Source organism: Danio rerio, chromosome 16, assembly GCF_049306965.1.
Source record: "Danio rerio strain Tuebingen ecotype United States chromosome 16, GRCz12tu, whole genome shotgun sequence".
Classification (NCBI taxonomy): domain Eukaryota; kingdom Metazoa; phylum Chordata; class Actinopteri; order Cypriniformes; family Danionidae; genus Danio; species Danio rerio.
Genome location: NC_133191.1, coordinates 37,799,169 through 37,825,456, shown reverse-complemented (window position 1 = coordinate 37,825,456; position 26,288 = coordinate 37,799,169).

The window sequence follows — 26,288 nt, the reverse complement described above, 5'->3', positions numbered from 1 at the left end:
TTTATTTTGTTTTATTTTTCTTTTTGTTTGATTGTGTAACGCCCTGTACGGGCTTGTCTCAGTGTTTGGTACAGTTTTTGGTCAAGAACTGCAGCTGGAGCTGGTCAGGAGAATTTGGCTTGCAATACAAGTTTAGCTTTCCTCCTCACAGGAAATGAGAACGCCTCATTGCTATGATGATCTCAGCTCATAAAATATAGAGCACAGGAATGAAGGCTTTCCTCAGCAATGGCTCTTTCAGGCAGATAAGAACAAAAGCTCATCATCTGAGTGCGTGTGTGTGTACTGTATGTGTGTGTGAAAGGGGGTCTCAGGTAAACAACGCACACTCAACACCCGCAGGCATGATGGGAGGCTCTGTGCAGAGCTGCTTTAGATCATCTTCAGATCCATTGTGGAGTTGGCTAGCATGCTTAATTATTTAGATTGCCATTACTTTGTTAAAGGAGACGAGGTGAAAGTTTTGATCATGAATATGTTCATTTTTAGCAATTAAAATATGATTTTAGAGAGAGGAGTCGAGGTGATGCAGTGGGTATAGCACAATCGTCTCACAGCAGGAAGGTCACTGGATTAAGCCCCGACTGGGTCAGTTGGCGTTTCATGTGTGGAGTTTGCATGTTCTCCCCTTGTTCAGATGGGTTTCCCTTCGTGTGCCCTTGTTTCCCCCACAAGTCCAAAGACACACACTAGGTGAATTGAATACACTAAATTGCCCGTAGTGCATGTGTGTGGATGAGAGTGTATGGATGTTTCCCAGTGTTGGGTTGCAGCTGGAAGTGCATCCTCTGCATAAAACATGCTGGATATGTTGGCGGTTCATTCCGCTGTGGTGAGCCTAGATTAATAAAGGGACTAAGTAGAAAAGAAAATGAATGAATGAGAATTTGAGAAAGTCTGAGACTTTTACTGTCATCTGCTTACTTAATGTTTTATTATTATTATTTATTATTATTTTTGTTAGTATTGTTAGTGTATTTTTTGCTATTATCATTAATATTTTTATTGATAAAATAGTTATCTCTATTTACTTATATTTACTATGTTTACTATATTTTAGTTACAGAGTATTATATTATATTATATTATATTATATTATATTATATTATATTATATTATATTATATTATATTATATTATATTATATTATATTATATTTGTTTATTATTATTTCATATAAACCATTTGAATATATATTTAAATAGTTAAAGATTTCCTAGATCTCGTACTTACAAATCGACACAGTAATTCAGTTTGAAGGAAAAGGTTTTCTCACCAATGTGAGTGCTAAAACACTACTAATTTCTTATATCTGTGAAGGGAAATGAGCGTTCATGTTTTACGGCGTTTGGTACTACATATTTGATGATGTACTTAATACAATAGATTATACTTTATCTATTTTTGATCTATTTTAATAATTTATTTCTAATTACAGAGTGTTAGATTACATTACATTAGATTAGATTATGCATGTATCAAGCTATATTTTACATGCTATTAGTGCTCGGCAAAGATTAATCTCGATTAATTGCAAACAAAATAAAAGTTTGTTTTGACATGCTTATTTTGACATGTTTGTATTATATATATATATATATATATATATATATATATACAGTTGAAGTCAGAATTATTATCCCCCCTGTTTGTATTTTTCCCAATTTCTGTTTAATGGAGAGAGAAAAAAATTCAACACATTTATTAACTCATTTCTAATAACTGATTTATTTTATCTTCGCCATGATGACAGTACATACTATTTTACTAGAGATTTTCCAAAACAATTCTATACAGCTTAAAGTGACATTATTAGGTTATTTAGGTTAACTAGACAGGTTAGGGTAATCAGGCAAGATATTGTATAACAATAGTTTGTTCTGTAGACAGTCAAAAAATAGCTTAAAGGGGCTAATAATTTTGACCTTAAAATGGTGTTTAAAAATTAAGAACTGCTTTTATTCTAGCCTAAGTAAAACAAAAAAAGAAGAAAAATATTATTAGACATACTGTGAAAAAGACTTTGCTCTGTTAAGCATAATTTGGGAAATATTTAAAAAATAATTAATAATCCCAACAATTCTGACTTCAGCTGTATATCACGTTCCCTCAGCACCAATCATTGCTCCCCATCTCCTGCCACCTTTCATCACGCCCGAGCATATTCACCTGAGTTCTAATCAGACACACCTGCCCCCCTCATCAGCACTCCCTATATAAACCAGCGATTCCAGTCAGTCAGTGGCTGATATTCATTTCTGACAGTTCACCTTACCTTCTCCCTGACTTGCCTTTTTCTGTGGATGTTTCCCCTCTGCTCTGAATGTTTAACCTGTGGATGTTTATCTCAAACATGTGGATGAACAAAACTGTCATTAAGGGAAGTGACTTTACACTCAATGTCTGTTTGAAGCTAATTTTAGTTGAATACATTGCAAACAACTATTCATCAGATCCATTGCAAAGACTCTCACTTATTTATTTATTCTGTTTATTAATACATTACTTGTTTGAATAAATTAATGAAAAGAGATAACCCTCCTTGTCCTCACTGTGTGACCTTGACGGGATGGATGGATGAATGGATGGATAGGTAGATAGATTTTTAATTTGTATCATACATGTGTATGCTGTATCTAAATATAAATTACAAATATGCACCGTACACATGCACATTGTCTCAAAACAAACATTTATGTTGGATGCGTTTAGTCATGATTTTCCTTTTTTATTTATTTATTTTTTTAATATTTTATTTATGCTGGTCTTGGAGTTTGTTGATGAAAGGATAAATGTTAATGTGAATTTATAGATGTGTTTGATTTTAGTTAACTTTCATATTATAGTTGACTAATATTAAATTCTAATATAAAGCTGGAATATTTATTTTAAATTTTTATTTAATATTTAATGCATTTACACCTTTTTTTTAGCTTTTGCCTTGTCATTTCACTACAGCAATAAAGCAGAGTAAATTAATAAAATCTGCCATTGATATTCACAATCTGACATCACAAGAGCCGCAAGACAATTGTTTCAGCTTAGCTTTTGTTCCAATTCCATGTTTTCTCTGCAAATTGAAGACAAAAGTGTTTTGTTGCCTTGTTGACTACACACGTATCTCCTTCTCCACAGCAAAACAACAGATATGGCTTCTTGCCCAGTGAACAACAAATCCAGGCGAATAGAGAAGGTCCTCCTGAGGGCTGTAATGTAATTGCCATTTCCAAGTTTACTTTCGCATCCGTTTATAAGCACCTGAGTCAGCAGCTGTCAGCGTTAATTCCACATTCATCTTGGTGCTTTTGTTTTTTTCTTGTTGCAACAAAGGTTGAAGAGGTTGAGAAATGAAGCTCCGTTGACTAATTGTGCTGGGATGCTCAAAAAAAAAGATTGAATAGCAGCGCTTGAGTAATGTATATAAACTATAGCATTTTGTTTCTTTCAAGACGAGACACATAATTAATTGTTAACACCGTACTTCCTTTGCTGATTACTTTACCAATTGCAAAGATTTGTGTGTGTGTTCAAAATACTTTTTTAGTTGATTTGGAATTGCAGCATTTTTTTACCTGTCTTACTTCAAGGAACTTGTTTAGTTGATTATTTAAAAAATGGCAAACTTTTTGAATCACTTCATAATTCCTTAGTAAAAATGCAATCAGTTGTTTAATTATTTATTTGTTCACTTATTCAGTTTGTTTGTTTGCTCTGTTTGTATTATGGGGTGTATTGTGTGCTAATAACAGTGTTATTTTTTTACTTATCAATTTCATATTTAAAAATAATTTATTTCATTTTGCATACATTTCTAGCACAAATATCTGAACACTGGAGTTGTTTAAAATGGAAAGAAAAACGTTTTGTTATTGAAGTTAAAGGTTCATTTTTTTTTTGTTCAATAAAATGCTATTTATTTAGGCTAATTATTTACAAACACAATGCTGTGAAAAAAATATGTAAATATAACTGTGAATTTTGGTCTATTTATATCCTTCTGAAGTGGAGATTTATGGCTTAGTGCAAATAAAATAGTATTGTAATGGAAATCTATAGAAATGCAAGGCTTAAAATTGATAGGAAATAAAATAAATAATCCTTAATTTCATTAGCCAATGCATAAAAATATTCCTAAAGCATATTTTATTGATATGGTACTTTTAGTAAAAATGTAATGTTTATTGTGAGATTAAACATAATGAGATTATTGTGAGATTCTCCCATAGGTAGACCACCTTTCGCAGTATTAAAGTTAACGGTAACGTTAAGAAAAAGCCAATATACGTACAGATCCTTCGTCATCACAGGTGTGACTTGGAATATTTTATTTATCTAGTTTAAACTTAGGCCAGTGACCATAGAATAAGCATTGTAAATAATGGCTTGCTGTGCGTTAAATGATTTCAATGCACTTTGCAGAGGCGACCACATTCCGCTAGTGCATTGTGTAGTTCTTCACCTCTACATTATGTATTAAAATCTTTTAACACACAGCAAGCCGTTGATTATCCCTTACTGTATAGTTATTATATTATATTATTCATTTATTTGTTTTATTTTCGGCGTAGTTCCTATATTAATCTGGGGTCACAGCAGAATGAACCGCCAAATTATCCAGCACATGTTTTATGCAGCAGATGCCCTTCCAGGTTCAACCCAACACTGGGAAACACATACACACATACACTATGGATAATTACTGACCCAGCCGAGGCTTGAACCAGCGACTTTCTTGCTGTGAGGCAACAGCACTACCCACTGCACCACTGCATCACCATATTATATTATATTATTATAAAGTTTGTATGTTTATTATGAGATGTAAATCATGGTAATGGTAGAAATTAGTCAAAAGAAACACATGGGACTATGTGACTGGAAACACACTCTAGATGTGACTGGGGATGTCTTATTTGTCCACTTACGATCAGATTGATGAAATCGCATCTTAATAATGTTAACAGGTATAAACCTGCACTTACACGATCTGTCTCTCTGTCTGTCTGCCTGTCACTGCTGATTCAGTGGAGGAACAAGAAAATCTACATGTCAAAACTGACAAACATTCAGACAAACATTGCACTGCAAAGAGCAAAAGTGGTTTAAACTTAGGCTTACTTTACCAAATTACCATGGAATAAGCGAGATAATCAATGACTTGCCACGCGTTAAATGATTTTAATGCACTTTCACTATTTTAATGCAATTCCGCAAGCGCACCATGTGGTCCTTCGTCATAAAAATCCTTTAATGCACGGAATGTCATTGATTATTTTATTATATTATATTATTAAAAAAAACTGGATAGAAATATAACTGTTAATTTTGGTATATTTATATTACTCTGAAGTGGAGATTTATAGCTTAGTGCTGGTAAAAATTATATTGTAATGGAAATCTTTAGAAATAAATTGATAAAGTGTAATAAATGAAACAGTTAAAAGTGTATTTTGGATGTTTGCTTCCCAATAGACTGAGGGAAAAAACACATTTAAAGCAAAAGCCCAAAATATCAGAAACTGACAAAAGCAAAGGGGAAAAAAAGTGTTTGTGCTGTCAGTTTTAAGCCTTAATGAGTTAGGTGAGCTTGTTAGTCGGAATACTTTCTTTATTAAACAAGGTCTTTACTACCGTTTTGCGATTACCAAAGTAATTCCACAGCCCTTTTATTACACATGAAAGCAAAAAAACAGGCAACACAGCCACAAATTCATTCCCATATCAAACAAGGCTCATTTTGTCTATGTTTATGATGAGCTTTTATCCTCCAACAAGTGCCAAAATGGCTCACAACAACATGTAATCTGGAATGATATGTATTTACTCTCCTCCTCTGCCCCTTTATACCGTTCCCCATTCCCAGAACACCCTCAAAACACACAAAAGCCCCAGCCAACTGCACAATAAAAGAGACGATATCTCCATCAGCTCCATCTCTACATTGTAACGGCGGAGGGAGGCCAAAGCCAGAGGATGCATTACCTGTTTGGCTCATGTTTCTCTGGCCCTTGGAGAGCTACGGATCAAGATTAAGTCACATTTGCATTTTAATACGCTATCCAGCACGCCGACTTTCCTGTTCTTTCCTATTTTGCGCTTGTTTAATGGTCTTCCGTGAAGCGAATGTGCAAGTTTATAATAAACAGAAGACTTCATTATGTAAATGCAAGGTCTGCAATACACCCCGGAGCGGTTAAAGTGTCTCCGGGGAAGGATCGTGAAATATGTCCCGTGAAATTCCACATCAAACAGGGGGAGGTTTAGAAAAGCCAGGTTGTCGTTATTATTGGATTAGATGGAATAGCGGGCTCGTGACATTTTAGATGCTGCTTGGATTTCAGGAATGCTATCAAATCAGAGATGTTTGTGTTATTGGTTATAACTGGGTAGCAGAGAATTTAATATTATTTGGCGTACTTTTTTTTATTTCTATAGAGTCAAGTTAAGATATGTCCGCCATTTTTGCAACATGTATGGGCTTTTTTTTTTTAAATTCCCAGGTTCTGCAGGTTGCAATGTCCCAGATTTACTTGCCAAACTTAAGTCAATTGTGATAGATTGTTTTTGGTTCAATTTGGAATTTTCCCAACCAGCGCAGATCACGGGAGACCAGAGTGAATGCTCCGATTTGGACCCCCTCCTGGTCCGCAGGGGCTTTTTTTATACTCGCTGGATTTATTGGGCATGATAATTAGAATAAAACGACCTGTAATTGGCATTTACATCCAGGCGTTGGTTACGAGGCTCCTTTGGGACATATCTGACAAATTCAAAACAGAGTAAAATTCAAATTTCCTTTTGCAGTGACCTTGTTGTGTCATCAATTATGCTACATTTTCCAGCTATAAAACGTAAAACATGGCCAGGGCCTTGAAGCACCACAACAAATGTAACACTCACATGAGTGTGTGACTTAGCTGATTAAAATCATTCATATTTAATTCACTGCTGAGATGAGGAATCTGATATCTGTCAGTGCTGTATGTTCTGCTGTCTGCTTTGCTGCATAAATATCTCATATTTTGTTTATGAAACATCTGCTCTGTTTATGCACTCCATGACTTCGGGTTTGTGTTGCAACCGAAAGTAATTGGAGGTGGAGAAAAGGTTTATGTGACTCCCACATCTTTAGACTGAATTGAAAATGAAACCTTTAAAAAGAATTTGCGACCTCAAAACCATCTAAGTGTTTACTTGAAACCATCTCAGAGGAATTGCGGTTTTGATGTTTGCTCTGGCTGTGCATTTATATCATTTCAGATGATAATGTTATTTTATTTTTGTGACAATCTTTTTTTTTCCTTGTTTTTGTGAGTTCTCAAAGATTCTCAGTAGGAAATTGAGACATAAACCTACCGCTCTCCTATTCACAAGACAAAGTTTATCATTAAGTTCTATTGTTGCTTTCAAATTCTGTCAGTTTGCATATTCATCAAGCTTCACTAAAAGTTCTTCAACATTAAAAAGCTGAGGAGAAAAAAAAAAAAATCTGTCTAAATGTTAAATCCAAGCCTGGCACTTGTGTCTCAGTATCTCTGCAGGCCTCTACTTTTGCTTGAAGAAGAGTTATGTTGCCGTTAAATGTAGTTGAACACTTTCCATCTCCTGAAGGAAAAAACTCCACAACTGGTTTCTGTGATAGAAAACGAGGTGGAACTGAAACACTGCTTCAGTTGTCCCTGCTATATTATAGTATTTCTGCAGGAAAGGTTCTTTAAAAATCAGGTATATTTACAATATGGATCCCCTTTGGCCTTCTGAATTGCTTTAATTATTTGTGATACAGATTTAACAAGGAGCTAGAAACAGATCATGATAACAAATTTTGATATGACAGCATCACACAGTTGCTGATTTGTCATATCCCATTCCACCTCATAAAGGGGATATAGTATGGTCAGTATGCCCAAAAATGTTAATATAACAATTAAATATATTATTTAAAAAAAACACTATTACACATCAGCAGAAGTCTGAATTGTTGATAAAAAACAGGTCCATGCTTTCATTTTGTTCATAACAAATTCTGACCCAGCACTTTGAATGTCACTTGATGGGAAGTCGCTTGATGACAGACCAGAAAATCTGTTTTCAGTCTTCTACTGTTCAGTTTTGTTGTGTCTATTGAGTTTCTTCTGCTGCAGCTCATCTGATCCAAGGATCAATGTATTATGTGTTCAGAGGTGCTCTTCTGTAGACTTTGGTTATAAGAAGTGGTTATTTCAGTCACTGTTGGCTTTCTATGAGATGAACCAATCCAGAAAATGTATCCCTCAGAACTGCAACTTATTGGATATATAAAAAAAAAGATTCATGTCTACTTAAAAGCAAAAACAAATGTACAGTCAATGTAACCAGTAGTGTAAATTAGAAAGTTACAAATGCCAAAAACTGTGTAATTAAGTAGATTTTCCATGCAATTTTACTTTACTAAGTAGTTTTAAATAAGACATTTTTCTTTGAATACATTTGTTGTGCTGTATCTGTACGTATACTGCACTATATTCCTAATCAAAACTTTAAATTTGTACTTTTTATATTCTACTGTGATTGACCAAGTAGAAGAATCTATCCAGTGATTCCCATCTAATCAAATTGCGCATAGAAAAACCATATTAGTCAGGCCAACCACTCAGAGGCCAACCTCTCTCAACCTGAGAAATCCTTACACGCAACAACGAGAGACTTGATGTCTCTGACGACTAGATGAATGATGCCTATATGATGAATGAAATCAAAAAAATGGATGTAAACAATTGTTAAATGCACTACAGAATGTTACGTTTTTAAAAACATGAACAAATTGTATTCTTTCAGCACAAGTTTGGTTTGCGGCGTCAACTGCTGGGCATTCATAGCTTGTTACTTAGGGTTCAAAGTGCATAATCTAAACCAGAGATGCCCAAACTAGGGCCCAAAGTTGCCCCACGGTATCCTTTGATTTGGCCCTCCATCCCAACTGAGAAGAGAGTGAATGATGGAGAATTTTGGTGGGGTTGCTTGCTAACAGGGATTACCATTAGGTTAATAGAACTTTTTTTTTTTGTTTGTTTGTTTTTTAACTGTTGAGCTACAAAAAAAGTAAACTGAAATTAAATGTTTCAATTAAATGTTGTGAATGAATCATGTTTTTTTTTTTTTTTTTTATGAAATAGCTATTTTATGGATAGCACACATCGCAGAAGACATCAGCAGGCAAATCAAGGCAAAGTGTATGTTTTAGTGTTATAAATGGGATTGTTCTAGTTTTTTTTTTTTTTTTGTAAAACATTTATTCATAATAAAATGTACAAAAATGTATAATTATTGATACAATTAAATTGTTTTAATTTTAACTTTTGGTATATTTACCTCCGGCCCACCACCCTTGATCAAGTTTAGTTTTTGGCCCTTTATAAGAAACAGTTTGGCCACCTCTGATCTAAGTCATAACATATTCATTTATAGTCCATGAATGACACATAATTTATTATTTTAAAAACACCACCAAAAGAAAGTGGCACTGATGTAAGCCACAATTTCAGTTTAGTGGAATAATTTACACATACTCATTACTCACATACTTATTACTCATACTCATTACTCATGCTTCGACTAGTATACCGATACTTTTACTCGCACTACATATTTTTCGGCAAGTAATGGTACTTTTATTTGTGTATTTTTAGCACTATTTTCTCCACTGAGTGTAACCCGCAACAAGGCATTCATGAATAAAACATAGTATGTTTTTTTTCTTCAGTAATATGCATCTTGTACCCTCTGTGACATGTATATTTTCACTGAGGCCAAGCAGTTATTAGATAAACATGATTATGTATGCCACAATAGCTGAGACAAGTACAGATACATTTACACAGAAACAAAATGTCAAAAATTGTGACATACTGCTCTTTCCACCCAGTCATTACGAGAACTAATGTCGTTTGAGACTAGTGATTCAGGGGACTGATGTAGTATGAATATGCTAATGGCCCATTGTTTACAGTTCCTCTTGATTAAAGTTGTAAATTAAAGGGAGAGCGCGGGGTTACTGCACCGCCTGATCACTTTTTCATAATGAAAGCTTCAAAATGGAGTTTATGAAAATAAATAAGGCTCTAATGCAGAGTTTGACTGGATGGATATTTTCTGGTGTTCAGTTCAGTTGATTTCTAATTAGTCAGTCGTGTGTCATGGTTATGTTGTGATGTTCCTTTACACAAAATTAATGTTTGGGTTAAGTTAGGTGCACAAAACATCAATGCAAAGTGCTAGAGGATAATTTATATTAAATAGATTAGGGCTTCTAAAGATACAGATTCTGGAGAGGATTCAATCCGGACCAACCTCCATTTCATACTTCAAGAGCACTAATACTGTGTAACGGATTAAAACTGTGGATCAACTACTTTGAAAAACACATGTTGAACTTGTGATGTTGTAATGTTTTTTTTTTTTTTGGAAATGGTCCAAAATTAAATGAAAACCCTTTTTTATCACAGTGAGTGGGTGAGAATGTACCAGTAAATGAAAGTTGACAAAGAAAATGTGAGTATTTGAGATGATTAGATTGAGAAGTATTCTTTTTTATTTTGCTCCAATCCAGCACAAAACGGTTGAGAATGGAGTTGAGAAGTAAAAATGTCAACTACTATAAAACATAACTCAAGTCTTATGATGGAATTCAAGAAGTGCCATTTCTCAGATTAGACTGATCAATATTTTACTTACACTCTGCTGAAAAAAAAAATTATTTATTCGATTTACATTTTTAAAGGTTGCAAACAGTTCTGAATTTGAACAAACAAATTTGGTTGAAAATTACTAAATTTGATTTGTTTAAATTCAGCTCATATAATTCTTTTGCAACCAATTACCTTATTTTTTTTTTAAGAAAATTTTTGAACAATTTTTTTCTGTGTACCTGTTTGTTTTTTTGTTGTTGTTTTTTTCTGTTTTTGTTTTTCTTTCCTGAAAATTGCTGACTTAGATTAGCTAGTTGCACAAGGTGTGTGTGTGTGTGTGTGTGTGTGTGTGTGTGTGTGTGTGTGTGTGTGTGTGTGTGTGTGTGTGTGTTTGTTTGAGACGTGAAAATATGGTCTAGATAATCAGTCCATGATGAGTTACCAGCTGTGTGTGTGTAATCAGGGAGAGAACTGGAACTGGTGTGTGTGAGGTGCATGATGGTATTTGTAGTCCAGTTCCATAACAGATTTGTAGTTCTCCAATGATCTGCAACTGCTTGATTGCTGGATTATTGTGACATTTGCACTTGTTATTAAAGCATTTTAAATGAAAAAGGCATAGTGTTTTTTTTAATGGTTGATTAATGTTTGTGCATATTAAATTCACGTTTGTTATAACCAATTGATATAGATGGTCAGGAAGATACAAAAAAATTGGCAATAATGTATATGGTATGCATGGAACAAAGGAACATAGATAAACAAGTTGAAAACAAAGGCTGTGTTTCTCTGCCAAGCGATCTGAAAATGTGTTTGATCTGAGGAGTGCTGAGGATGGGACATTAGTAGCCAGAAATGTCAAGCAAAAGAGAGGTGCCCTTGTGTCATTTGACTGGCGATCAATCCATGTAGCCATAAAAGCAAAAAATATATTGTCAACAGAAGCTGTCTACAAAGTAACCTTTAGAGATAAGCCTGACTTCGGTAAGGACAAAGTATAAAGAGGACAGAAAATGCATGCATGCTTTGCACTAAGATAATAGTGCATTAATGGAGGAATTAAAGATGCTGTTTGCACGTTTTTGACTTTTCTAAAACATAAAAATATTGTAATATGTTTGCAGATATTTAACAACCATGTTAGGCGGACATTCTTGTTTATCTGAAAAAAATGCTAAAGTCAGATAAACACATTTGAAAATGTGAGTTATATGCCTAAACGGCTGTCTTTGTTTTGGTTCTTTTAAACCGCCCGCTGACACTTTAGCCAATTATATTTCAGCACCCCGGGTTACATTGATGGAAAACCGCATATTTCATTCATTCATTCATGAAGGCTCTATGCATCCATGACCAAAATGCAACCTTTGGTGAACAATAGCAGCCTCTAAAATGTGAAATGGATTTGAAGTTCCACATGAGGTGGTTTTTAATTAGAAAATTATATAAATATTATGAATGTAGACATTAGGTGAGCAGGTTACATTGTAACCCCCTGTCCTAACAACACAGTAAGTAACAACCCTAGTAGCAAAGAATTCTGGCCTAGATTTGGCATAAAGCTGGGACATCAGGCATTCATCCGGCACTGGCATACAGCATGTGGGCCAACCATGGCCTGGGTTTGGTAGAGGTGGCACCGTCTATAATGCGGCACACAAGATTTGGGCCAGATGTAAAACGTAGTATTTGGCCCAGATAAAATTGATTGTGGGCCACGTGAGTTTGGCCAGTCTTCTACCAATCAGGTCACTGAGAAAAAACAAGGCCCATAGTGTGCCTAAAGCGCAACGCTTCATAGGTTTATTAATTTCATTGCAATCATGACACACCAACCTTACTGGCCCAGTTCAGGCCCAGTTATGAGTTATTAACTTGGCTGAGACTTGGCCCAGATATGGTCTGTGTTTGGCCCTTGTTTGGAAGCCAGATTTGGTCCAGTCATGTACCATAATTCACTGCGGCATGTGGCCCAAGCAAAACCTGATTGTGTGGGCCAGAGCTGGGCCAGAGAAATTTTGCTATATGGGAAGGTTTGCAGTATAAACAATTTGTCTCTTTGCACCAGATGAAACATGACAGAAATTGAAATACAGCCACATAATAGTGCACTTACTGCACTCCAACAAAAGGGAAAAGTTATTAAACTTCTTTATTAACATTATTATATTTACATGTAAGATGCTGAATAATTGATATATGTTGGCTTGCATTGAGTTTCTCTGTTCAATTTTAAGATCTGAGGTAAACTATATGCTGCTGCTTTCAGTAGTACGGCAATAAAAGTCACGTAAAATGGCATTCAAACTCACATTATTGGCTATTACTACTAAATAAAGCACATGAGGTGTACCCGAGTTGATCATTCATCTTGTTGTTCACCTCTGAGGAATAGAAGCTTTTTCTAAAAAAGAAATTTCAAGTTTTAATTAGGACAAAAAAAATCCTTTTAGTATGGAAATATTTATGTTTATAATATCGCGTGTCGTTTCTTTTATTTAGGAAACCAGCCTTCGAATCAAATCTGCCCTAAATCAGCCTTTAAGCTCGATAGACAGATGCACTCCTGTTGGTTTTGTCAATCTGGCAACTTGCGTTTGCGTGGACTCGTCAGAGTGGGAGTCGAGTAAAAATGGGTTCTGATAAAGGAGTGCAATACTGAGTTCAACCACTGGGTGTCAAACTTACATACTCCCCTTTAAAGTCTGTGTGAACCGGATGTTGCTGAGACTTTTATTTCAGTATACTGATGTACTTTCAACTGAAATGCAATATTGGGTAGGGGTGGGGCTTTCTTTTTGTACATAATTCCCTCATTGCAAAGTAATGGTAAGAATATTATGGCTTAAGCTGCCAAACTATGTGAATGACCTTGTTTAAATGAGCGTTTATTTTGTTTTGTTTTTAGGCTAGTGATATTTAAACTAATGTTCCCTTAAAAGTGATCTTTGATAATCAAAATTACACATTTGCACTTTTTACAGTAAAAATAATTTCATGTTTTTATGTTAAACAATGAATATGCAAATCTCCCTCTCCACCCAATCGCACCAGCTCAGACTACCTGCTCCACTTTCACTTGTGTTTAGTAAATGCTACACATTGGCAAATAATGTTAGATTAATTGAGCCATGAGCCTGAACCAGGTTCTGATTCTGAAAAGAAAGAGTAAATTGTACAGGGTGATTGTATCAGAATGGTTATTAAATTAATGTATTGCTGTCTACAACGTCTGACACATAATGGTAATTGATATCATTAGCCATTGGCTTGACTACATTATCAAACAGCTAATAATGTGTTGCTAATGGAACACAAACAGTGTTCCCATTTGCCACCTCAGGCTGCTTCCGTCTAAAAGTCAACATTATTAGGCATCTAGAAATTCAGTGGAGGCTATGAATCCAGCATGTTGATTGAACTGGTTATATGTTCACAGTTGGAGACAGGAGCAGAGTTTTCAGACCTTCTACGATCTTTAGTAAAGTTTTAAAGAAGAAAATGTTCAGCAGTGGGGTTGACTGATGAATTAAAATTTTAAATATGGTTTAAATAAAAGCCAGCCAGATATCTAAACAACATTAAAAGTTATATTTTCACCACAGGAGTAACAGTTGGTGTGTGTGTGTGTGTGTGTGTGTGTGTGTGTGTGTGTGTGTGTGTGTGTGTACGTGTTTTTGTGACATATCAGGACACAAATCTGTATAATGACATAGGTATGACACAGGTATTACAAAAAGGAGGTGAAATATGAGGACATTGGTGACGTCCTCACTTCTCAAAATGCTTATAAATCCTACAGGATGAGTTTAATCAGAGAGTAAAGCTGCACACAGTCTCCTGTGATGGTAGGGTTTAGGGGTGGGGTGGGGTGAGGGCAATACAATATACGGTTTGGGCTGCATAAAATGAATGGAAACCTATGTAATGTCCCCACTTTTCACAAAAACAAACATGTGTGTGTGTGTGTGTGTGTGGGTGTGTGTGTGTGTGTGTGTGTGTGTGTGTTTAATGCCAGAGAGAGCTTGTTCGGCATATTCGAGTACTTAACCAAACAAGGTGTAATAATGTGTAATAGAGATTTTTTAGTTGTTTTCTTTGATATATGTGAACACTTAATGTCTTTTATTATTTTGACAAAGCAAAACGTTTAATAATCCTCTGAAAAACATTTATTTTTTAGTATTGTCATATAACTTTAGTTAATAGTAGCAACTTATGATGTGAAACTTTAAACATGTAAACAAAGTTTAGGTTTTTAAAAATCCCTTGATGTTTCCATGAAGTTAAATAAAGTTATTTTTGTTCTTAGAATGTTTAAAATGATCAGTTTTTTAGACAATGTAATAATGTTTTTTTATGTTTATAACAACATTGTTTTTTTTTGTCTCATGTTTTTTTTATGTTCTCAGATCGTTCTGTAAAACATTATTATAACTTTCCAACCACATTATATAATATTTCATCTGTTGAACAAAAAAAAACTAGGACAAAATATTTTATACATACTGTATAAGACATGGACCTAGTATCCGTGACGTCACTCATGGGTTTCTGAAGAGCGCAAATGAAGCTACAAGTAGGTGTGCTAAGCGTTGTTTTTATGATGTTTTGGGGACATTTTGAGGACAACATGAATTTTTTTATAAATACTTCAAATATAGTCTGTCAGTAAATGCAAAACTATTTAAGAAATCCAGACATCACACTGTATGACCACGCTTCAGATGTTTGTTCTAGAGCCTACAGCTATCAATCTGTCAGATTCAGGAGTGCATTCATAAAATAATAAATGATAAATGATCTTAAATAAGGCAAATACTGTTTATAGATCTGGTACATATTAAGTATATAATTTCACTCACCTGGGAAATGGAGGCCACTTGAATGGTTTGTGAGTTCCCCAATTTCTGTTTAACGGAGAGAAGATTTCAACACTTTTCTAAGCATAATAGTTTTTATAAGTCATTTCTAATAACTGATTTATTTTATCTTTGCCATGATGACAGTAAATAATATTTTACAAGAGATTTTTCAAGACACTTCTATCCAGCTTAAAGTGGCATTCAAAGGCTTAACTAGGTAAATTATTTTAAACAAAACAAATTTGTAAAAAAAAGTATTATCAGACATACTGTGCTCTGTTAAGTCCTTGCTCTGTTAAACATCATTTGGTAAATATTTTAAAAAGAAAAAAAGATTCAAAGGGGGCTAATAATTCTGACTTCAACAGTATATGCCGAGTTCAGCGACTAATTAGATGGGGTGACGTGAGGAATCACGTGAGGCTACCAGAAATACCTAGCTATCACTCAAGTGGCCACACCCTTAATTATGCAGAATTAGTATAACTTAATAAAAAACAAATGAGTTATAAAAAATGTACCCCCACACAATTGTCTCTGTCTCGAAGGGTAATATTAGCTATATACACCAAAATAGTTTGTTGTACCAGGCTGTAAACAACTTTTTTTCTACTGTAAATTTAGGTATTTTAACATTGGGTCAATAGAGATTTGCTCTATTATGGAGCCAGCCCTAGTGGAATTTTGATGAATTGCAGTTTTTAGTTACTTCCTTATTAGCTGCACGAGGGAGAGTGGGATGTTGCCTCTTGATGTTACAGCATTCTTCTTTATTACACAGAAGAAAGAAACTCAAATAGGATGGGACAAATGGAGGATGACTACATGATGAAACAATTTTGATTTTTGGGTGAACTGTCCCTTTAACATCCATAGAACCTTTCTATTTCAGAGAAGATTTTTAGATCTTTAAAGCGTTCATCACACTAAGAAATTATTTGTTCTGTTTAGAACTGTTTTTGAGAAACCAAATATTGTTCATCTATGACACCTCTGTGAAAACCCTCTTTTGGCGGATTTTGTTTTTAAGTGTGAACACACGCATTTATCAGACCTTAGTTTTTCAGTCGTGCTGTATGGTGTTGATTTAACATGACACCGTTTTTGCATCTTGTGGAGTTTTAATATCATTTACTTTTAAAACAAGCCTGGAAAAAAGTTGCATGTCACAATTAAGTATGGTAGGATTGCTTGGGTTTCCTGAGTTTGTCTTCCAAGATGCAGTTTGCTTCCTTCTCTTCACCTTGATGGATTCCTGCAGTGCTTCAGAGACCTGTAAGGAGGGCTGTTATTTTTTCTTCTTCTTTAAACTGCTGCTGAACCAGCATAAGAACTGATTTAAGTGTTTAAAAGACAGATGGTAATCTCTCTAGCTTTCTCTCTCTCTCCCTCTCAGTCTCTGTCCAGGCTCAGGCCAGTCTCTTCTTACCGCTGCTTAAGATAAGTTGTACGCTAGTGATTTGTCTCTGTCTGTGGCACCTGCCTCATTATTCCTGCTGGATGTTACGGGACAGCTTAACCTATGCTGCTTGTCGACGAGAGCATTTGTCAACATTTAATAGCATCGTTCGCTGACACGCCTGCAATCTGTTTAGCCAAAAGCGGGGGAACGGCAATAGACGATGAGCCTGAACAAATGTCACGTACATCTTAATATCTGTAGGATAGCTTCATCAGTCATAGTCAGCGATTTATATATGAACAAACAACCAAGATAACCTCAGCGCAAAAACTGTTAACTGGTAGCTGAACTATTTTGGAAAAACTCTCTTAATAATGGAAGCTTGCTCAGATATAAATTAAAAAATATATTTTGTTCGTCAAACTGCAATCACAATCATTGTATCTTAAAATTGCTACCTAACAAATATGACTTTGTATGCAAACAATGGCACTTTTTTTAAATTCTGACTTAATTTAATAAAATTCTTACTTTATGTAAGTTTATATATCATAACTGTGACTACATACTAAACAGTTTTTATATCATTTTGTTTTTAGATTCCACTGTTGTATTGTAGATATATACCTCACTTAGTGACCGTATATGCTATTTTTCTTAAATGCAAGCCGGTCTCTTTCAGCTTTTACAACGATACTGTATATTTTACTTTACTATAAAGATCTGTTCAAATTTACTATAATGTACACATTATAAATAAGTCAAATTAACCATGCAGTTTTTTGTAATAGTGTTGTTACTCTCGTTTCGATAAACTGTTCATAGTGTTCCCTTATATTATATTATATTATATTATATTATATTATATTATATTATATTATATTATATTATATTATATTATATTGTTTTATTTTATATTATATATTCTTTTATTTTATTTTCAGCTTATTCCCTTTATTAATTAAAGGTCGCCAAATGAACAGCCAACTTATTCAGCACGTTTTACGCAGCGGATGCCCTTCCAGTCGCAACCCAACACTGGAAAACACCCTCACACTCTTGCACACACTTGCACAGGCCAATTTAGCTTACTGTATTCAATTCACCTGTACTGCATGTCTTTGGACTAGAGGAAACCAGAGCACCCAGAGAAAACCCTCACGAACACATGGAAAACTCCACAAATATTATATTATATTATATTATATTGTATTATATTATATTATATTATATTATATTATATTATATTATATTATATTATATTATATCATATTATATGTATTAAATAGTATGTTAAAAAAAATTCAGTTTACCAACTTTATTCATCAGAATAGCTATTAAAACGGAACAATTGTGACTTTTTATAAAGTTCAACTTTTCAAAGTTGTGACTTTATAGCTCACAATTGCATAACGCAAAAGCTGCAAATCAACCTATTTTTAATTGTTGTTTGATTTTTAAATCTCAATTTAAACTCTAAATCTCATAAGTTGTCTGTACTTTATTTCACAATTGTGACTTTGTCATAAATGTAAATCTCACAAATGCAGCTGCTAAACGAATAGTTCACCGAAAGATAAAAAAGTCACTCTTTATTTTATATTTCTCTGTTGAACACAATGGAAGATATTTTAAAGAAAGCTGAAATCCTGTAACCAGTTGGCTTTCATATTAGAAAAAACAAATACTGTGAAAATCAATGTTTACAGGTTTCTGGCTTTCTTCACAATATCTTCTTTTGTGCCTTTTTTTTTTTCAGAAGAAGAAAGAAACTCATAAAGGTTTGAAACAAATAACAGGTAATTGAATGTTGACAGAATTTTCATTTTTGGATGCTCTATTCCTTTAAACTCTCACAATGTCTATGTTTACATGGATGTCAGTAATCGAAATATTTGCCTTAATCTGAATAAGACAATAATATGATAAAGGTGTTTAGTTAATCAGATCATGCTTTTTGAATGTTCCTTTCATGATCCTGATTAACATCATTGTGTCACCCCGCTAACCACATTTCCTTTAGAGTTTCATGTAATTTCGGTTCTTTCATTTTTGATTTGTCGACTTTAAATGCAGTTTGGCACTTTCACTTGCATTCTGGAACATTTCATGCATGCCCTCTGTGACAAACGAGATTTTGGACACTGACTCAGTAGTTTCAAACAGTTTTGTGTGTGAATAGACCAGAGGTGGGCAAACTACGGCATGTGGGCCATATGCAGCTAGCTGAACATCTTCATCCGGCCCATGAGGGAGTTTTTAAAATGCTGCTTCTGAGTATTGGTTTGGTTTCAGAATTAGTAAATTAATGATGCAATACAAGTGAACGCCATTTGATGGCAGTATTGCAAGCGTTACAGTTAGCGCAACCAGTAGAATTAAAACACACTCTCGGATATTAAAATGCACTTGACTGTTAATGACTAAAAATAAGTCAGGCAAATAAAAAATTGTCTCTAAATGTCATGTGTTTAAGGAAGAATGGACAACAAAACCTTCTTCACCAATATGGGACAGAAAGCGGTATGTCTAATATGCCAAGAAAGTATTGCTGTTTTTAAAGACTACAACCTAAGTCTGCATTTTTCAAGCAAACATTCAAATTATTTGGGTCTACATACAGTATGTGTGTGAACAAACCTACTCAGTAATGAGCTACAACAAATCCCATTGCAGATCAAATTTAACAAACAGCTACTTGTCAGCTAGTCTGACGATTTCAACATCAAAGATCACTCCAGACCTTGACACCCTTGCGAAGAGAGGGGACCAGGCTTATTGTTCACATTAACACACTCATAATAACATGATTTGGAATAACAAAAACTAAAAAAACTGGTTTCATCAAGTTTGATGATGATTGATCTGTATATTCTAAACGCAGTGCAAATTAGATGATTGTAAATTTGACTGTATAGTAAACTTTAAGAATTATTTTTATTGTGTTAATATGAGTATATGTGTTTTCTATTAGACAATATCTTTTCTATTCTCCATTGTAAAAATATTACTTTATTATATAATTTTATTATTTTAAGATGATTGTTAAGTAAATATAAATAGCAGTCCAAATTAATTTGACTTGTAAATTTGACTTAATAATAACTATTTTAAAATAAAATCTGCTTTGTGTTACTGACATGTTTCTGTCAGATATTACATGTTCCATGCATACTGCCACAAAATAAAAGTTATTTTTGGAAGGATTTGACATGTGGCCCTTCACATGGTTTGCAAAACTTGATGTGGCCCTCAGATCTCAAAAGGTTTGCTCACCACTGGTATAGACTATATCCTTTAAAAAATTCTACATGACGGTAATAGTTTGAATGCGGTGTTTACATGTCAGTACTCCACTTAAATAATGCGACTAAAATTGGCATACTCCACGCCTTTCTTCAGTTTTTGTTTAGTTTCATTATGACTTCAGATGAATTAAGGTGATCAAAAATTGTTGTTTACATGGGAGACTTTTAATCAGAGTATTGTCTTAATTGAATAAAATCTGATTATTGGTGTCCATGTAAACATACTCAATGTGACTACAAATTCATCTCTTACAAATATAACCATTTCTCAAAGTTATGCGTATCAGTATCACAACTCACGCTTGCTAATCAACACTAATTAAAACTTATCCTGCATTAAAATTGTACCAATTTTGTTGTTGACCAATGAGGTGGAAACAGACTTGTATTATTAACCACAGTCTGGTATGGTGTGCTTTGAATAAATGAGCTCTCTTATAGCTGTGACCCTGTTGGATTCAAGCAACTTAGTAAATGTTTGCCCCAGTTGTTGCTTACCCCGCATTTTTCACTGTCCTATATCTCGTGGGCAATTAGGCAGATAAAAATCTCATAGTCTTACTTAGACAGAAACTTGAGAAGTGAATGAATGTCCTTGCAGGCTAGGATTGAAAAGGGGTCAGCCAGGCAAACCATGCCTACAGCATTCACAACATAGACAACTAGGCTAATCTGACTGCGCAAGCTTCAGGCAAGTGTTAATATTTATGACGTATTTACTGATATTTTTTTTTACATGGAGAGAAGTTACACTGAAGATCGTTTGTGTCCCCTTAAATCCCCTTCAAAGCAGACTTGGTTAAAGGCTATTATCTATTACTGTCATTAAGACTAATTACCTGCCACAAGGGCAAGTAAACACAGGATAAGTGAGATTAGACCTTGTTTGCACATCTGATGAGTCCTGACCATTCTCTTATTTCCAGACAACTGGACATAAAGTCAATGTTGATGTGATGGAATTGTGCATGTGGTCAAAACAGCATGATTGCTTCATCACAACTTTGATCACAAAGGGTTGTCCTGTGCATATGTCCTTAGTGGAAAGGAAAATCTGTAAAATGACGATCAATAAAAGCCATTACGTGGAGGCCCATGTGACAAATCCGTGGCGTGAGGCGGCATTAAATTGATTTCTTCACAACCAAGATGAATGGCAGAGATACAGGATTGAAATGTTTTACAATCCGTGTCAACATTTGAAACATTTGTATGTAGGAAATCGCAAGCGAGAAAGCTAAACAAAGACCACGTCCATCAGAGGGACTTTAAAACAAAATAAAACAGACGCCAGCTGAATCGTGACCGCACAATTTTTCTCTGCCTTTGTTTACGTGAGTGTTGCTGTTACTTGCATTTATCCATATTTCAGATTGTATTTTGTATCCTTAGAATGTTTTCATCTAAAATTGGTTGGGCCAATTTAGACCATTTACAGAGAAATTGCAACAGTGGCTGGAATAATTCGTGTTTTTGAATGCCACAGCATTTTCATTTGCCGGTGTTTAGAATAAGAAAGAATGCATTACTGTGAGTCATTCTTGAAGGCATTCGTGTTAATGGAGGAGAGTGTTGATGAGGCAGAACCTGCTCTATCAATCTGCACTATACTCTCATTTTCATAATCCATCATCGGAAAAAGGAAAGTTAAAGAAAGCAACCTTGCTGTTTGGAGATATGCAGGCATCTAGTGGTGTGGATGATACATTACACAAAACGGTAGCACTTTATAATAATACACACTACACTCTCAGAAATAAAGGGACAGGAGTTGTCAATGGGGCAGTACCTTTTCAAATGATACATATTTGTACCTGAAGGGTCCATAATGGTACTTCAAAGGTTTTTAGGTATATTTAGGTACTATTATGCACCTTTTAGGTACCATTGTGGACTCTCTGGGTACAAATATTTACCGTTTGAAAAGGTACTAGCCCAGTGACAACTCCTGTACCTTTATTTCTGAGAGTGTATGAATCATTCATTAAGCATTAGCAAATAGTTAATTTGTTATCTGTTAAGCATTAACTCTATATTAATAGATGTAAGCAGTTTTTAACTGCAGATACAAATGCTCTATTCTCGACTTATATTCACATGTATAATGTGCTTAATGATTGAATTTTCATACGCTGTAAATATTATTTTATTTTTATTATTTATTTTATTTATTTTTATAATTTTTTTTAATTTATATTATTTTTAGTCAATCATACTAGTGTGCCAATTACTTTTGTGTTACAGTCAGATACACCAATTCAAATAGTGTGTTGTATTAACATGGCTCAAAACCATGGAATAAAATCGCTCATAAATATTTTGTGCGTAAATAAAATTAACTTACATTATGTTTAATATCCTTGGCCCATTCTTAATTTTGATTTCGTAAAATGTACAACACAGTGAATATGGACCTCATTAAGTCTCAACCTATATTACAGCTCATGACGAACATTTCTCATAGAGGAAGTAACAAAATCTTTCCTGAGACGTTGTGTGGAAGCTCAAGTGCCCAGCAATTATTAATGCCTGTGACCGCGGTGACGTAATTTTGACAGTGGAGTATCACTGTTTGATTTGAACTCGTAATCAGGTTGTTGTGTCCATGGTCAAACTATTTCGTGTTTGTAAAGTTCACCCATCGTAAATTTATCTGTCATATACAAACAGACAAAGAAAATGTCATATCTGTGTCTGTTCTAAACGCAGGTTTTGGATTTGTACCCTCGTAAAATTACGAGTATGTTCCATTTTCCTGTACGATTTTATAATTACAGATGCATGAATTTTATTTACGCACGAAATATTTATGACAGCGATTTTATTCCATACTAAACAGGACAGAATAAACTTCGAAATCATGATTTTATAAAAGTAAAAATATTTATATCATAAGTGGACCTCAGAGAACAGTACAAATGTAAAAAATTCAATAAAATCATGACCCCTTTAAGCAAAGTAAAACAGCTTTTATTAGGCTACAGATGTGACTAGAGCTTTCATCTCATGCGAGTCTCTTAAAAAATGTTTAAAGCACAGTTTATTTATTGATGTCTAGAACTTACTCACGGCTAACATTTAATATTTGATCTTAGTTTGTTTAATCTCTACCTGTGGCGCTTCAGATCAGGAGTTTGCAAAGAGGCTCATTTCAAACACCTGCTTTGGTTGGATCTGTCTTTTCACTTTTTACCTCCATCTCTCTCTCTCTCTTCCTACAGCCATCTGCCAGAGAGAAAAAGAGGGCCCCATTTCCCTGGCAGTGCCTGTCAGGAGCCTCAAGGCCTTGCACCAGTCTCTGCTAGCGCATCTTTTTTGGCAAGCCTTCCCCCTTTCCATATGTCTGATTTGCAGGGCTGAGAAACTGCCACAGGAGGAAAGGTAAGAAAGAGCACGTCGGGGGGTGAGGAGAGACAAGCTGTTCCTCCGGTTTGCTTCAGATCACGAATAGATGGGGAGAAGTTGGGTCACGGTGCAAAAGTCTTTACTGGTGGGAATATACTCAGATGTTCTCAGCAAGGACACTGTGGGAAGACATCACTTAATTACTTTAATAAATATGAATAATTAAATGATAATTAGTGTTTATAGACAACGATGTGAGATGTTTGTGGTTGTGTAACATGCTACTGGAATCAAAAGGTCAAGCTTTGGATCTTTATTAAGATTATCAGCTATTTAAATATGAGCCAAAGATGAAAATACCTTTTAAAGCAATTGCAAAAGTGATAATAGTACAGCTATAAGTATTGAACATATCACCATTTTTCTCAGTAAAACATATTTCTAAATGTGCTGTTGACTTGAAATTTTCACCAGATATTGATAACAACCAAAACAATCCATTTAAGCAAAGAAAACAATATTAATTAGTTTATGAATTAGATGTGTAATAAAATGGAAAAAGCATTGAACACATGAAGAAAGGGAGGTGTAGAAAAGCAGTGAAAGCCCAGACAGACCAATTAAAAATGCAAAATTAAGATCAGATTTAATAGACAAGACCTACAGAACCATCAAGATTTTTACACTCTGTTGAAGGCTGCCATCTCACAAAAAAAGTATTTATATAAAGTATTAAATACGTTTCAGTAGTTCAGTACTTTCTCCTTGTGTCATTACGCTGTTGTTACACAGAACTATTTTTTATTTTATTTTTTTTCCGATTTTTTTGTTTTGTTTTATTTATATGTTTCTATTGTTTGGGTTCAATTCCATATAAAAAGCTCCTTAAACTATTTTTCCCAGAAAAAATATGACGTGTTCAATACTTTTTCCCCCACTGTATATTTATTCAGCAGTCTACTGAGAACTCTAATCCTGTCTAAATGTGAAAGTCTGAGATTGTCGAAACTGAATTTTCTTTAAATACTTTTTCTTGTTTGTTTTGGTTAACATGAAGTGCCATACAATCTCTTGCTAGTGTGTCAGTATTCAAGTTTCTTTGTATACATAATGTATGTACAGTACACTGCAAAAAAAAATTTTTAGTTTTTATTTTATTTTATTTTACTTTTTTTCTGCAGTTAAAAAATGGCTGTTAAATTACAGAAACTTACTATAAAATAACAGATGTTAAATCATAGAAATTTCCTTAAATTTTAATTTCCTGTAAGTTTCTGAGATTTAACATTTGTTATTTTACAGAACATTTCTGTATTTAATGTTTGTTATGTTACAGTAAACTTCTGTAATTTAATAGCCGTTATTTTATGCTTTTTTTTTCGACACCCCAGCCACCAAAAATAATAAAACATAAAATAATGGATTTTTTTTACGGTGTAGATCTGTTAGGTACCCTGCAAAGAAATGGAAAAGAAATGAAATTAACAATAAGATCCAAATCATTAAAACTGTAAAGGCTATAGAAATATCAGCATCAACTAAGACACCTTCATTTCTGCAATTTATTAAGTGTAAATTATATAATTTAAAACATTTTTATTTCAATTGGTTTATTCTAAGAAAATTATGATATTTATAAGTCATACAAAAAAATCATGTTAAATTGAAAGACACTGAATAAGTTAGAATGTGGGGCGAAGCAGTGGCACAGTAGGTAGTGCTGTCGCCTCACAGCAAGAAGGTCGCTGGTTCGAACCTCGGCTCAGTTGGCGTTTCTGTGTGGAGTTTGCATGTTCTCCCTGCGTCCGTGACGGTTTCCTCCGAGTGCCTAGGTTTCCCCCATAGTCCAAAGACAAGCTGTACAGGTAGGCTAAATTGTCCGTAGTGTATGTATGTTTATGTGTGTAAGTGTATGTGTAGATGTTTCCCAGAGATGGGTTGCGGTTAGAAGGGCATCTGCTGCGTAAAAACATGCTGGATAAGTTGGCGGTTCATTCAGCTGTGGTGACCCCGGATTAATAAAAGGACTAAGCCGACAAGAAAATGAATGAATGAATAAATGAATGAATGAATGAATGAAGTTAGAAAGTTTCCAATATGCTTAATATAGTTTACAACATCTGTACATGTTGTGTTGCAAAAAAACACATTTTGTTATGCTATAAACACAGACACTCTTACTTCAGTAAAATACAAAGAGATCTTAGTCCTTTCAGAATCCATACATGAAATTGTAACTGCCGACACAAATTGTTAGCCGCTAGCTCTCTGCAACTCTAACACTGTTGCCCACTGAAGCTAAGCAGGGCTGCGCCCGATTGGTACCTGGATGGGAGCCCATATGGGAAAGCATGGTAGCTGCTAGATGTGGTGTTCGTGAGCGAGCAGTATATTGATGCCCCAGTATATTGACAGGGACTCTATGCTGCTTAGTGAGTGTAGTATTTTGGACTAGACTTTAAACTGAGGTTCTTTCCGTTTAACAACGTTAAAACTTAATATCTGGATGAGGAGATTTCCCCCAAAAAATGTGCAAAGTGCTTTGAGTGTCCAGAAAAGCGCTATATAAATGTAAGAAATTCTTATTATTATAACTCAAATGTCAACTTGTAAACTAGACCTGTTTAAATAGAACTGAAGAAAAAATGTTACTATCTACTCACAGTTTGCAGTACAGGTTACTGCATCATTTCAAGTTTCCA